The sequence below is a fragment of the Marmota marmota genome, unplaced genomic scaffold, assembly GCF_001458135.2.
Source record: "Marmota marmota marmota unplaced genomic scaffold, marMar, whole genome shotgun sequence".
In the NCBI taxonomy this organism is placed as follows: domain Eukaryota; kingdom Metazoa; phylum Chordata; class Mammalia; order Rodentia; family Sciuridae; genus Marmota; species Marmota marmota.
The window spans coordinates 1357109-1370773 of record NW_026000208.1 but is presented as its reverse complement, the minus strand read 5'-3'; the positions used below and the strand labels follow the sequence as shown (position 1 = coordinate 1370773).

Here is a 13665-nt window from a genome sequence, read left to right as displayed (position 1 = left end):
TATATATAGAACCCAATAAATAATACTGGATGATTTCAACACACCTCTCTCCAACAGACTGGTCATACATACATAAAATCAATAAAGACACTTCTGGCATAAATTACATCATAAGTCTAGTAGAAAAAAATTAATTTACAGAATATTTCATCTCAAAAGAGCTGAATACACTAGCTTCTCACCAGCTCATGGAACATTTTCCAAAACATAGCGTATTTTGGCATACAAAGCTACCATTCTACAAGAGCTCAGCACTCACCTGGAGCACATCAATTATGTATTAGGTCATGCCTTCTTTAGCCAAGACACAGCCTCTGAGAGTCAGGATGTTGTTGCCTTCAGGTGGGAATGGTGACAATAAACATTTATAATGTTACCCCTCAAGGATATCTCCACAGAAATACCATCTCTCTTGAAGTGGCAGCACAAGATTTAGAAACCTGGTCCTAACCTCCACAGATAAAAATGTTTCATTACTTTGTTAATATTCTTCTCAATTGTTAACCTTTTTTAGTATCCACTGAGGCTGTACCCTTGCTTTTTACTCATTTTCAAGGGAGAAGATGAGCTGTGAACCCTGACAAAAGGCATGGCCCTGACTTAACAGGAAAATTGTTGAGTGTTCTCTGGTTTGTAAGACTAAGGTTATAACTCAGGCTCTAATAAATAAAGTTCAGATATTTGTATTTCCCAGTATAGTGAAGCAAAAGAAGAATTTGTGGGGTGACTGTGCTATAGGAGGACTTTCTTTCCTCATCTGACTCAGTAATCTCAGCCCCTATATAATTTTTGTAGGAGGGGTACACTAGGGGCCTGGACTGACTGAAATACTGAGGGGTTTAATCAAGGCAAACAGTAAAACAAATACAAGTTCTTGGGACACTAGACAAATGGAAACCTACTAACCTTATCATCCATGTCACTGTATATCTAGATGGCTGTATGGCATAGATTAAAGGATATAAAATATCTCATTGGATTTTGGTCACACTTATGGAAAGGGACAGAGGAACATAACTATTTGAGAACAAATGAGTGATACTTATGCTGTTCTTGCTATGAAGACAATCACCTAAGAAGTACCAGTTAACTTTGTGATTACATACCCCATCATCGATGGCTACAACAAATGGTCAAAGCTCCATGATCAGGGATAGTTCAGATGGGGTGAATGCCTTCAGCAGTGATGAATAGATAACATTTCCCATTTTAGCTTAGATTTCAACACCTGGGACTGGACTAATATATGGCAAAACAGGATGAAATACCAGAAGACACGCCTGTAGTCCCTTCACTGTACAAAATGACCAACCTCCAACACACTGGTAAACTGATGGATGAGCAAGAGAAAATTCCCAAGAGTGGAGAGTTGTATCCTATCACATAGTGACTGAGACTCTATGGATTAATAAAGGGCAAGGATATAACAGTCAGTGTGCTGAAAGGCAAGCAGTATGGATGGTTATGCTCCTGAATATGATAGATTAATTATCTGTACAGAGAGCTAAGCCATGTTCAGAGAACATGCAAAGTAGCTGCCTCAATGGCAATTATGGATGACTATTGACAGGACTCTCTGGGGAAAAGAGCTGTTGAAGTTGTGACAATGTACATGTGACTGCACATTGCCCTTCCAATGTCCAGAAAATGATGAGGCTGACCAACTGGCAAAGACAAGATGCCTGGGGGAAGACACATTAGAAGAAATTGCCATTGGGGTACACTGTGGATTAGAGAACACAGGTCAAAATACAATGTAGGAAACTGTGATACCCTGTGATACATAAGAAAGATGTCTGAGGTTATTCCTGCATGCCCAAACTGTCTTGCCTGCTCTCAGTCCTACCCACAACAAATGTATCCACAAAGAGGCATATTAAATGAGGTCGTGTATCTCTTTGGTGGCAGCAGGTAGAGTACACTGACCCCTTCTTATTATCAGTTTGAGCCAGCTATGCATTGACTTGAGTGGAAACAGTTATAGCTTGATCCAACTTTTTCCCAACCCAAAAGGCAAATAAAAATGAACCTAATAAGGGAATGATCCAGCTGAAAAATTCCATGTATGGGACACCACAGGTTACTGAGAGTGAACATGGAACTCATTTCACAGGTGATGATAAACAGCAGTGGGCTCAAGACCAGGGCACATTGTGGATTTCCTACCTGCCACACAATCCACCAGAAGCTCTATTAATTGAAATAATGAATGTTCTGTTGATATGAGCCTTATGAACTGAGAATGGGGCTGCGGTTGTGGCTCAGCGGTAGAGCGCTCACCTAGCATTTGCGAGGCCCTGGGTTCGATCCCAGCACCACATAAATAAATAAAATAAAGGTATCGTGCTCAACTACAACTAAAATAAATATTAAAAAAAAGAACTGAGATTAACTCTATTCAGGCTACTATTCTGCCTGAAGAACTGAATCCACTAAATGAGAAACCCAGAAATCAGAATTCTGCAGCTGTTTTTATGTTATCAACTCATGGCTCACAGCATTAAGATAAAGGGAAGTGCCACTGAAAATTTAATTAAAACAATCTGGGGTATGAGTAACCACTTCTATTTCCTTAAGACATCATATTGGAGACAGGAGCATTAGTTGGTCATGGTGTGTACAAGTAAGATCATGGTGACTTGCCTTAGTGGCCCTTTGGGTGGAAGAAATATGTAGAAATTTACAAGTAAATCCTACTGTGTTGGAAACCTGACCCTCACAAGTACAGGTGATGTAATCCTTGGGTATTATGATTTGGACATGAGGTATCCCCCAAAGGCTTGTGTGTGAGAGAATTCAAGTGTTAAGAGGAAAAATAATTAGATTACGAGAAGTATAACCTAATTAGTAGATTTATACCCTGATATGGATAACTGTGTGGTAACTGTAGGCAGGCAGAATGTACGTAGAGGAGGCAGATTTGGGAGGGGGCATGTCTTTGGGTTTATATTTTTTCCTGGTGGAAAGTGGAAGTCTCTTTATGCTTCCTGGTTGCTATGTTCTGAGCTGCTTTCTTCTACTATTCACTTCCTCCATGATGTTATGCTTCATCTCAGGCTTAGAACTATAGAGTCCATCTATGCACCGAGAACTCTGAAAATGTGAACACTAAATAATCTTTTCCTCATCTATGTTGTTCTTGTGAGGTCTTTTGGTCACAGCAATAATAAGGCTAAATAAAACACTCTGCAAATATGTGCCAAAATAAATTTTTCCTCCTCTATGCTGTTTTTGTCGGGTCTTTTGTTCACAACAATAAAACATTGACTAAAACAGGTGTCATTAGCTAAGAAAATCAGTTTACCAGAGTTATATATTCCAAGTGTCTTATTCTTTTTATAGTCTGAATGAAAACAGACAGATTGATATGCTACACTTGTCTAGGCAAACTTATTGTGCAGGCTACTTTACTAGCTCAAGACCTGTAAGCCACCTCATAGAGCCAATTTACCATTATTGGTGTCTATTAAACATTTGTAATATTTTCCATAGGATATAAATAAGTAACCTATTCCTTGATTGGGTAATAAATGTTGCACATTATGACAACTGGACAGACTGCTGGATTTGCTCAGTACTGGCTGTGAGTAATCACAGGGCTTCCTGGTGTAGGAAAATCTGCAAATGAGATGGAAGGGACTCAGACAAAACAGAACTGGACTAAAAACACCCTACCTCTCATGCTTTAACACAAGAGTCTAAACAAATTAATGCTATCTTCACTACCTACAACGCTTGCCGATTGGTCCTTGCTCTTTATATTATTCTTCTTATGATAGGGATGCAATGTGCTTCAGGCTCTCTCTCAAGGGCTTTATGGAAACAGGTTGGTATTAGATTTTGGGGGAAATTAAAGGCTTCTAAGAAACTTAAGGGATGAATTACTGGAAACTACTACTCACAGCCTTGGAAAGCTTGCAAGGATACAAGGACAAGTCCAAAGAATATGATGACAAAGGAAATTTGAGAGGGGGAAGCTCTCTATTTCCCTTATCTGCTATCTTTTGAAGAGGATCTAAACAGAGTAATCCTGGTTGCAAAGTAAAGGAATGTACTAATAAAACATCTGAGGAAGTCCTTCTGTTCAATAGACATGCAATCTATCCTGTATATATTCCCTTCTGCTTGTAGTAGTAGTGCAACTATTCACTGTATTCCAGCCTGTCTCCAATCAGGGTTAGGTAATAAAATGTTCAAATTCTCTCCATTGGGTCCTCCAAATTCTTTGTTATTGATAAACTGTACACAGAGGCATTTGCAGGACTGGGGCTGAAAATGGCATCATGGAGGCTTCTAGCAGGATTTAAAAGAAAGGCCTGAGAGACCAGGCGATGCATATCAGGGTTAAGGCAATAAGTGAACCTGTTAGAGTGAAACTGAAGCTAAAGCTGCAATTGAGACTCCTAAAGTTAGAGGTACCGGGAACATGTAACACCTAATGAAAAAAACTGCAGGCAGTGAGTAGAGCCAGCCCATGGCAAAGGCCATGTTGACTGCAGGTGGAATGGCTATAAGGGCAGGGCCCAGCTTTTGGGGGGCACACATTTCACCATCAAAAGTCTTAGATGCCATATGTGCAGCTATGGGTTTAATATTTGTCCTACTATGTTTGCATTTTGTTTTTGTCCCATCACTGCTTTCTACACTCCTATTTATCCCATTTGGAATGGGAATGTTACTCTACACCATTGCATACTGAGTATATGCAACTTCTTTTGATGTTTATAGGGGCTTACAGCTAAGAGTTTATTGTGTCCCAGGGAAGACCTTGAACTTGGACTCTTGAATAATGCTGAAACTTTGAAGACAATGGGGACTTCTGTTAATGGCCTGAAATTTGAATTGTGAGATGGCATAGCTTTTGGGGATCAGAGGTAGAATGCTATTGTTTAAATAGGGAATGTCCCCCCAAATTTCATGAATTTTAAGCATTATCTTTAATGCAGCAATTTCAAGAGATGGGGCTTTGGTGAGGTGATTGCATGAAAAAATTCTAATATAACTAGTAGATTAATCCACTGATAGCTTAAAGAACTACTGGAAGGTGGTGAACACTATAGGGAGTTGGGGCATATTCTGAAAAAGAAGGTCACTCAGGAAGAGCCTTAGTTGTCTATATCTTGTCCCTAGCTACTCTTACTTTTCTCTCATTCTCTCTTACTTCATGGCTGCCTTGAACTGATGCTTTCCTCTGACAAACACTTACTATTCTGTTCTTCCTCACTTCATGCTCAGAACAATGGAACTGGTCAAACGTGGATGAAACATCTGAAACCATGAACCAAAATAAACTTTTCATTCTTTATATCATTCTTACCAGGAATTTGGTATGAATGATAGCAATAAAGTGCTGATTATAACAGTCATCAACAAAATCAGAGAAAACATTCACAGGATCCTTGTGGAATATCCTGCCACTATCTTGAAGGCAATTATGGCATTCCTTAGAGTTGAACCAATATGGAAACTACATAAGGCAGAAGATAGGGCCCTTTTAAGTCATAACTGTTATTGTGTTCTGGCAGGAATGAGACTTGGGATTCTGAAAACAAAAATGTGTCTATAAAATACAAGAGTTTTATCAATAGCCTGACAAGAACTCCTCTGAATTTAGGGAAAGAATTTTCAAGGCTTCTGTCATTACTCAGATGTATATCCAGAAAGCATGAACAATTTACATATGATAAGTAAGACTTTTATAAAACAGAGTGCTCCAGATATTTGATAGAAATTATAAAAGAAAATGGTACCCTTTGAATGAGTTCCTATCAACCAATAGATATGTTTTTCAACAGAAACGAGTGTCTGTACCAAGAATCCAACCATCAAGCAGTTGCATTGAGCCTGGTCTTTGAAGGAAAATGAAGATATGAAAGAGAAAGAAAACCTATCAAACAAGGTAAGTACATCCCAGGTAACAATGAAACCACTCACATGACCAATGGGCAAATGTCATTATACTTTCTGAAATTCAAAATTTCTACCACATTACAATTTTACAAGAAAATGACTGTTTTGTAACATGGTGGACATGGAGACTGAGAGTGAGATGGCTGCTCCAAATAGTATTTAATAGTTACAGAGGACCTGCCTGTGGCTATGGTTACCCCCTGGATAGCTGAACCCAGGATGGTGGGGTAAAGTGATAGTACATAAAGTACATTAAATCAGCTAGCTAATATCCCAAATCTCTGCCACAGGTGGGTCTTGATCCGATCTGATTACCTGGAATCAACCTCTGGTTCTCTAAAATCAAATCACATTAGATATTCCCATGGGAACTGATGGAGGAACTTGTGCTATCAACAAAATTATTGTGTACCTCCCCTATAATCCAGGAAATGACTTTCTGAATCTACAAGGTAGTCCAGGTATAGGCCATGACTGATGATTCAGCACTAAACTTAAATGCATGGTTATGATCTTGATTGGGTAAATATATCTTGGCAAATTTTATTGATGTTTCTAATTATGCTATGGGATTTATTGTTGCTGAGGAATAATGTCTCAATTATAAGACCATCTTTTAAGCCATGCTTTCCCAGCAAGGAGGCAAGGAAGATATGGTACTGCCAAACTTCAAAATGTTTGGAGTTACCTCAGCTTAGTGAAGAAAAGAAATTCAACATGCTTCCTTGTTAACCAGGCCAGTTTGTTCCATTTTGTAGGTGCTTTTTTCCCATGGAGTCTATGCCCTTTAGGAAGTAGTCAGATGACATCAAAATTCCTGTCCATTTAAGAATACATGATGGAACAAACTGACAGTGAGAAACTGAATGTGCTCATAAGCTCTCCATATAATATCTAGACCTAATTCTAAGACACTTCACTTTGTTTCTGTCTGTTCTATATTTATAGATTAACTGTATGGTAAAGTTAGCTAGAAATGAACAAAATCTCCCTTCCCAGCACTCATGGGTTACAAGTTATACATAAAGGGAAAAATTCACACCTAGGGGGGTGCTTGCAAAAATGCTGACCAAAATTAAAACTAGACACAAACCACTTTACACAACACAGATGCTTTTAATTATTTACGTTTTCTGTAGATCTATGTGAACAAGGAAACTGCACACAGCCTATTCTTCAGAAGCAACTAATTTTTTTTTTGGTACTGGGGATTGAACTCAGGGGTACTCAACTACTGAGCCACGTCCCAGCTCTATTTTGTATTTTATTTAGAGACAGGGTCTCACTGAGTTGCTTAGAACCTCAAAGCTGCTAAGGCTGGTTTTGAACTCATGATTCTTCTGTTTCAGCCTCCCAAGCTGCTGGGATTATAGGTGTGTATCTCCGAAGCTGGCAGAAGCAACTACTTTCTGAAACACTGTATAATGCCCCTTGCCTAGGATCCACATAACTCCCCCTGAAAAACCATATAAGAGATTCTCTCTTAGAGAAAGGGTAATATGGTAATTGATGGCAAGAATTAATCATTTCCCCAAAGTTCTTTCTTTCTCCATTATCTGCCTCTAGCTTCATTGTGAATACTGGACAGCAGTGAACTGAACCTTGTAAGTTTCCACTATTTAGCCAATAATAGGTAGAATACACATTCTTATAAGGCTCACAGGACTGCTTACTAACATATACCACATCATGGACATAAAACACACCTCAAAATTTATCATATCCTGTCCTCAAACCACAGTGAAAATATACTAGAAAGAAACATTCAAAAATTAAGTGGAAAATACCCAAGTTCATGATAATTAAATAACAAATTTTAAATACTATGTTAATCAAAAAGAAAATTCAGCTGGGCATGGTGGTGCACACCTGTAATCACAGCCTCTCAGGAGACTGAGGGAGGAACATTACAAGTTCAAAGCCAGCCTTAGCATCTCAGTGAAGTCCTGAGTAACTAATGAAGACCCTGTCTCAAAATTAAAAAAAGAAAAAAAGAAAAAATGGGATGGGGTTTGGCTCAGTGCTTATGAGCTGCTGGGTTCAATCCCTGGCACCAAAAAACAAAACAAAACAAAAACAAACAAACAAACAAAAACTAAACAAACAAAAACAAAACCAAAAACAAAACCCAAACCTTTAAAATATTTTGAATTAAATGCCAATTAAAATGAAACTTTATCAAAATTTGTGGAATACGGGGAAAGCAAAGCTTACAGCAAAATGTATAGAACTCAATGCATGTCTCAGAAAATTTAAGACCAATCATCTGCATTTTTACTTTGAATCCCAGGAAAAGATGAGTAACTTAAATCCAACATATGTAGAAAATAACATAGTATGGCAAAGATTATAAAAGAAAGTAAACAGAATTTTCAAACTACTTAATAAACAGTTTTCAGAATATGAGAGTATCCAAAATTAGCAAGGAAATACAGCACCTAAAAAAGAGTCATTGTAATCAAAGAATATTAATTCAGGAAAATTTAATTTGCTTACTAATATGTCAAACAGTTAACTGTAAATATTCTAAATAAAAGGAACTTAGGTAAACACCTAGTGGCATACCCATAATATAATAAAGTATATGTGATAAAGAATAAACTCACAACTCATTTCTTTGAGACACAAGAGAGAATTATGAGGTTTGTATGAGAGTATCAATGAATATATAAGAGGACACACAGGCAAAGGTGAATATTTATGTGTGTGTAATACTCAAATGTCTCCTCAAGACCTGCTCAATGCTGTCCATGACCCATTGCTAGAGCTTACCTGGCATGCCTGATCTTTCCCGTGATACCTTTTTCACTTACCTGTGATCTCTTCTCTTAGGTCGCTGGAAAAATTGATGTATATGCAGAGTGGCAGTTTTGTACTCTTTGTTTCTTCATTCCAGAGTAACATGGTGCTTAATATAATAAGCTATGGAAGGAAAATCATTGTGTTAAATAAATCCCTTAGTAAAAGACAGTTATTCTGTACAAATTTAATAATTTTTTTAAAAAAGAATGTCCAAAACTGATACATGAACATGTAAGAAAATTAATCTCAAGAAATTAATTATTAATTAATCATTAACTAAATAATAATTATTGCCATTAATATTAATTGATTTTTGAAGAGTGATATAGAGTATTGAATATTCATCAGGGGGAAAAACCCCTCTAATTTCACAAATCACAGAATATAATTTCTAGGTGGATCAGAGACATAGACCTAAATGTAAAAACAATTTAATGCACTATTTAGTATGTAATTTAGCAAAATAAATTCATGACTTTGTGGTAGGATAATAATTATTACACTAAGACTAGGAAGAAGTAACCACATAAGAGAACAATTATTTAACACAGTCGATGTGAGTGAAGACTGGATATAGACTGAAGTAAACTCAAGATTCTCCCTTTGCTTTCCTGTAGGGCTTTTGCTGACATTTAGAAGTAGACCATTCAACGGAGTGACAGTTTTCTCTAACTGAAAGATGTATCATTTGTATCAATTGCAAAAATGCATTTCATTCACAATGAAAGTAAAACTTTTCAAAACTGTGATAGATAACTTTTATAACTTTAATTTTTTAAATTTACAGTTCTAGGGATTTAACTCAGGATGTCAACCACTGAATTATATCCAGTCTTTTTCTATTTTTTATGTTGAGAAAGGTTTCAACTTTAGCCTTAAACTTGTGATCCTCCTCTCTCTGTCTTTGAAGTTTTTGAAATTACAGACATGCACCACAATGCTCAGGTAACTTAGAATTTTTATCTCAAATTTATTGAAAATATATTTAGCTTTTAGCAATGTAGAGTTTTATCTTGTATCTCTGCTATGATTACATGAGATGAAAAAAGAAACTTAAATATATATTATTAACATGATATTAAATGAAGATATACTAATACTAATACCTTTCATTCAGATGAAACTTTCATCAACTACATTTTAACTCACCTTACCCATGAAATTTCTCATCTTACCATTATCTCTGTTAATCAGAAGAATCTGTTATTGAGGATTTCTTGAGAGGCTTAAAATATGGTTTCATATAAACAGACCAACTCTGTTTACCTTCTACCTGGGAATAAAGACAGAATTATTAGTGAACTACTAGAATTTCCTGTCTAATTGTAGTGTTGATAATAATACAAAGTGCAAAGGAGGCAATAATTTCATTCTAATAAATTTTAATAATTTCACATTGCCTTGACATCCATTTTGAATACATATTTAAGTTGCTCATACTAGAAATTTGATTTATTCATCCATGAATCAGGTTATAGTTCTTTTCCTCCTCCATTAAGAGCCTGGAGGAGGAAAAGAACCTCAAACTGTTTCATGGATAAATTAACCAAATTTCTGGTGGGAGCTTTAGCGATGTAGATATTTATCTTGAATCACTCCGTACAACCACCTACTGGTGGATTACTCCTGGGGACAGGTAGATGTTGTACATTATTAGTCTGCTGGCTACCACTCCTTGCATAGATGGTGAAATATTCCAGTAACCCCTTCTCATACAGAGTGTGACTCCACATAAATTGTGCTTGCTTGCTGGAAATCACCAATTATGACTCTCCCTGAGAAACCTGCTTAGGTAATATCCTGCACCACAATGAAGACTATAGCTCACAGGTATCTCCTGTTTTTTTCTTCTCACTGCCCCTCTGTTTTGTGTTTTGGGATCTAGCAATGAATAATCTATTATATTGCCTCCTCTGCACTTTGTATTATCATCAACACACTTAACAATAACTTGTTTTCCAGTAGAGGCTCTCCTAGACAGTGCCTATCTTAGTAGGAATAAAGTGAACACGGATCATATGAAAGCCAAAAGTGTATCTGTTATGTAAGTAAGTTTCCTACGTGAATGAATCTTGACGTGGGTGAGACATAGTGGCATGAGGACATCCACCAGGATAAAGAAGCATCTCATCATTTCGATAAGCTTTTGCATCACTGTGACCAAAAACCTGTCAAGAACAATCAGAAGAGGAGATATTTATTTTATCTCATGGTTTCAGAGCATTAGTCCATAACTGGTTAACTCTATAGGTTGGGGCCAAGATGAGACAGAACATCATGGTGAAAGTGTGTGGTAGAAGAAAACACCTAAGACATGGCAACAAGGAAGGGAGAGAGAGAGGAGAGGATAGGAGAGAAGAGGGGAGGGGAGGGGAAGGGAGGGGGGAACACTCCATTAACATGGGACAAAACATAAAAATAAACAAAAACCCCAATGTCATGCCTCCACTGCCTACAGTTACTGTCTAGGTAATCCATCAGTGGATTGATCCACTGATTAGGTTAAAGCTCCCATGATCTGATTATTTCACCTCTGAACCTTCTTTTTTTTCATGAAAGCAAATTTTAATGGCATAGGTGAGCTACAATAACCTGATTAATATCAGGACTTGATAACTGATTTTTCCATAGTGGGTTGCTTTTATAAATGTGAACTTACTTATTTAACAAATATTTATTCGTACTTAAACCTGCCTGAACTGTTTTAAGTCTTTTATAGCTATCAGGTCATTTACTTCTCAAACCAAACTTATGGAAGAGTTCATCATTTTTCCCTTTTTACATATGAGGAAACTGAGACATGACATGGCATTGTAGCATGCCCAGCATCATACATCCAGCGAATCAGGGTTTGGACCCTAGGAGTTGGTCCTGATGTCCATATTTTTACTTGCCACACTATACTGCCATACAGGGGGATTTACATCTACAATTATTTAAATTTTTTGAAGAAGGCATAAATCATTGGTCAGATTAAAGTCTATAATTCATTTTTATCTTCAATTTAACCTACATATTCCGTTATCAAGTCTAGTTTCCAACATTGATGTCATCATCCTTACATCATCATCATCATCATCATTTTTCATAACATCTTAATAAGTGTGTTTTACTTGCTCACATTTAACCAAGAATTTCCAAAAATTCACTGGATATCTGGCTTTCAGGCACTGTGGAAATTACTTTTACATATATCATGACCACTTTGGAACTTTTCTAAAATCATAGCAAAAACTTAAGTAGAGAAGCAGTTATACAATTACTCCAAAAGAACCAACAGTGCAAAGTAATTTATGTTGCATGCTGAAATGCGTTATATGCGATGAGAAAATACAAATTTCACTTTAAGTGCTCTATTTCCTAGGCTTAACATAAAATTATACCATCATTCACTTCAGTAGCAGTTAATAAGAAGAGAAAGTTATTTTCCCCAGTGTGGAACTTTGCCTAATATGGAAAAGCTAACATTGATCAGAAAGCCTCAATGAGATTAATCCACAGTATAAATCAGTTACTAAAGAACTGTTGCTCTGTTTGATTTAATTATGTACTAGTTTCCAGCAAAATTTACATCATTGATAATTACACATACCTCTGAACCTTCTTGCACTGACCTACACATGAGGTTTTTGAGGACACCTCATATCTGAACTGCTACACACATGAAAGGCACGTTGTAAACACCTACTATCAAATCCACTGTAACCCAATAAAGCTACAGCTAGAGTTTATAGCTACTGATGAGAGACCTAAAAAGTGAACTAGAAATAATAAAAAAATTAACATATATGGAATGCTAACTTAACAAACTACAGTTCAAAAATTATTCAAAAGGAAAACAGAAATGACAAAATGTTACTTGGAAGATTGCACTGGAGTGGCAGCTTTGTAAAGCAGAAGAAATTGTGTACTCAGAATTTCTGCCCCAAAACGTAAAAAAGTGAGCAATACTCCCTTTAAGCTCCTTTCAAAATTCATTTCTTCAATCCAAAGCAATCCTCTATCTATCTCTTCTTTACCTACTCACCTGGGGGAGGGTGATCATGTAAGTCACACTATGAAGGGCACTGCAAATGTAGATGCATTAAGGTTTTCATAAAATGTTTAGATCTGTTCTCTTGATACTCTAAGCAACACAATTTGGGTATATGAATATGGAATAGGCCTTTGTGTTCCATAATGAATATATTTAATGAGGAATAAACTCACATACTTTTTGATGCAAGTGTATTGCCATGTAGAAATTCAGTTTCTAAGAAGATTCAAGGTAACAGCAGGTTCTGGACTGAAACATGTGCACCATTCTTCCTTTGAACTCTAACTTCTATTCATGCTAGCTTGTGTAGCCAGGATGTTGTGTTCCTATAGCAAGATGTAGTGTGACTTTGGGATGCCTTCAATGTCATCTTTCTGAAATCCTGGTTGTCATATCAACCTGTGTGAACTGTGCTCACAGGTGGTTGAGCAGTTTGTGAGAACTCATATCTTCTGGGATTTCAGGAAGTCATATTGGGGATGCAGTAGTCAGCACAGTGTCCTCTATGTCTGTGAGTTCAAGTTACTATAATTCTTTGTCTATCACCCGTCCACTCTTAATCCTGAGCTTTCAGGTTAATGCTTCTGCCCTGCTGAGATGGGTCACTGCATGTCCATAGCTACATGGTTCTTCTTGTATCCTGGCTAGTGCTGTCTTTTGTGTTTTTTCTTTTGTTCTTGGTTTTGTTTCTAAATAATTGGAAGAGGAAATATTCTAAGTGTGCATCATGATACATTCTAATTTATGTATTGAAATAAAGGGGACAAGTCACTTACACTTTAGGAATTACAATTAAAATAACATGAATGGGAGAACTCTCCATATTTTAAACTGTAGATTTTTAAAAAGTCCATCATTTCTCAGGGATGAAAAATCAGCTTAGAATTGTAAGAAAATTTCTTGAATAACAAATGCAC

At 36.7% G+C, this 13665-nt stretch overlaps 1 long non-coding RNA gene across 4 annotated transcripts in view; it reads right to left on the bottom strand.

The window, feature by feature from the left end:
* LOC125612822 overlaps nucleotides 1–13665 on the bottom strand; it is a 247459-nt gene that overhangs the window by 90992 nt on the left and 142802 nt on the right. For all 4 annotated transcript variants that reach the window (XR_007343297.1, XR_007343300.1, XR_007343299.1 and 1 more), the window contains one exon: nucleotides 8724–8832. This is a non-coding gene — a long non-coding RNA (uncharacterized LOC125612822). The remainder of the gene's footprint in view (nucleotides 1–8723; nucleotides 8833–13665) is intronic.